The following is a 3222-nucleotide window of genomic DNA, read 5'->3' on the forward strand; positions in this document are numbered from 1 at the left end:
TCCAACTCCCATAGCTCTTCCTCTGTCCATTACATGATTCCAGTGCTACATGGAACCATTGCGACTGGATTACTCTCCCTCGGTTGTTCACTTGAAAAGGAAATTTTAGCGCAGAGAGGGACGTGCGATATTCGAGTGAGTTTATTAAAAGGTGGGTGAAAGTTGCGAAAATAGCAAGAGTGGATTCTACCTTTCTAAGTGTAAACCTGTGAGTCAGAGACAAGGAATTGGAGAGGGCGCTTGCTCCTAGGGTTTCCGGTAAATATCGGACAGTAGAGTTCCTCGATTATCCCTAGAGGACTTCCTGTATCAGGAATACCACGTCTTTATCTTCCTCCTCGACATTTTTTAAACCTTTGTTAGCTATGCAAATGCAAATGTCTCTTTTTTTTCAGTATATACCGTGTATAATTACTTTTTTTCTAATATTTCATTATTATATGCGGTCGTGCTTGCTTCTGTAGTGAGTGCGTGAGTTTTTTAATCCCCGTCCCCTCCCCCGGCGTCCGTTAAATTCTTATTAATTCAAGTCAGCCAAAAATTGACTTTCTCTATGTTAATGTTCGTTGTGTGTAACTTTGAATTTTTATATATTTGAATGTTAGTGTATAGAACTATATATATTTATAGCTCCTTAAAGTAGATTGTTTAAAGACATGAAGAATTCCAAATAGCATATATTTGAAATAATGTTTCTTGTTCTCTGTTCAGAAACTAATATGTGCAGATGGCATTATCTACCAGTTTCTGCATTAAAGTTTTCTTTAATGACAACGTTTTAGATCATAAGCTTCCAGCAGCCTCCATATAATGCATAATTTTTTTTTCTGCACACTTCACGACAATAGATATGCATTCCTCCTTTTGACTTAAATTCCTTTAATGATTAACTTTCACTGTAAACCTTTACCTCAATTCTATGTATAATACTGTGTGTGTTTAAGGTTCAGGGGTCTAAATAGTAATCCATTCTACTGGAACTTTAGGTTTTCACAATTTTAAGTTCGGGTTTCCATAAGATGAATGTTCGTAGAATCCATCCAGTGAAATGTTTACATTCACACTTCTCTTATGTGTCTGGCGAAAGATCTGTTATTTGATACAAGTATCCCCAGTCAAGTAGGGTATCGTAGTTTGAATATTCCGAGTGAAACGGAATATCTCACTTATGCTTAGCCGATTGTTGAAAAGAAATTGTATCTTGAAGTTTGTCGTTTCGTTTGGGTTTAAAAGTTCTAAGTGGACTAAACCTTTCATATTCCACCAAACAGTTAACAACATCTTACGTGGGTGAAAACCTTCTTTAGTCTGGGGTGCCGGTGTTTTCCTCCTCTACCCACTCACTTGAATGTTCGACATTTTTAAAGAGGACTCATTTCTCATCACCACTCACTTATCTGTCCAAAAATGGTTCATTCATGAGACGTGACAGCAAAGAAGACCCCAATTACACTCACTGCGCGCAAATAGACTGGGAAAGTTTGTGAGGAACCCTTTGACCCAATTTGCTGAATTTGCCGATGGCACGCAGATGCCGATAAATAGTTGAATGGCCAAATCCACACTTCTCTGCTAGTTCGTCAACAATTACGAGGAGATTTTGTTCTAGCAGGATTTGCAGGATGTCCTCGTCGAGCTCTACTGATCTTCCAGTACGAAATTCGTCTTCTAACCGGTAGTTTTCGTTTCGGAATTTCTGGAACCACCGTTCTCACTGGCTAATGCTTATTGTCCGATCCCCTTATACAGCATTAATATTCGTCTCACATCCCGTTGTGTTGTTGCCTTCATTAAACTCATAACGGAAAATATGCCGAAAATGCGCTTTTATCATTTCGATTATAACTTTGGAAAATAATTGTTAAAATCTAGCTGCACTCTTCAAAATTGCACTATGAATAAGTACAAGGTACTATTAGTACCTGCTTTAATAGCAAGGTGATGCAGGTAGGTTAACCTGTTCCCCAATGACATTTTGTTCATGCAATTTAAAAGAGCATTTCATTTATGTAATGACCCAATGCATAAATACAAACACACACACACACACACACACACACACACACACACACACACACAAACAAACAAACAAACAAACAAACAAACAAACAAACAAAGTTCCTGCTCTGAGTACACGACCGTATGTTCCGAAAGTGGATTATACAGAACGAAATTATGTTCATTGAAAGTAATTTTTGAAGAGAGGTTGTGTTTCGTAGAGAAGTTTTATACACATAAGAATTGATTAGAATAATCTAGAATTATAATAACTTTTACAACATAAAAAAACAAACTCCTTATCACTTTTGCGTTCTGCATTGATAGAATATTTCCACTATTTCTTCCTGTGGGAATTTTACCTGTTATAAATAACACTTTACAATTTTTTTCTCTAAAAATACTTCCTAAATTTTTTCCCAACTATATGTGGTTAGTTTGTCTATTATAATTATGACAGTAGTTGTGCATTATGAATCATGAACAATTTTTTTATATACCGATACAGCATTTGGAATTGTGAAATAACTCCATTCTTTTTTATTTTCTTCTACCAAGTGAGCAAATAATAAGATTTGAGAAAATATTCAGAATTAACAAAAACATTCTGATTTATGTACATAATTACATTTGGCTATAGATATCCATAAAAATTAAGGAAACTGCTGTCTTTACATATTTGTGTTTTTTTATTTATTCTCATAGCTTATATTAATTCGCATCGGAATACTTGTCTATAACTTATATGTATATATATATATATATATATATATATATATATATATATATATATATATATATATATATATGTATGTATATATCATATTATCTGTATGTATCTATGTATACATATACGTGCTTGTGCATATGCATATATACACATCTATATATGTGTTTATGTAAGTTTGTATGTATGTATGTATACACACACACACACACACACACATATATATATATATATATATATACATATATATAATCATAGTCCATCAGATTAGGAGATATATTTCAAAAATATTTACTCACGAATAAATAAGATACCTCCGTTTGATGTAGACGAAGATGGAGAAAATAGCTTAGAATTGAGGAGCAATGCATAAAGTATGAAGAAGAAATCAAAACGATAACTAGATGTCTTGGCGTCCTTGCAAGTGTATGCTTGCGTTTGTGGGTGTGTTATTTGTATATATATATGTGTGTGTGTATATATATATATATATATAT

Source organism: Octopus bimaculoides, chromosome 5 (genome assembly GCF_001194135.2).
Source record: "Octopus bimaculoides isolate UCB-OBI-ISO-001 chromosome 5, ASM119413v2, whole genome shotgun sequence".
Taxonomy (NCBI): domain Eukaryota; kingdom Metazoa; phylum Mollusca; class Cephalopoda; order Octopoda; family Octopodidae; genus Octopus; species Octopus bimaculoides.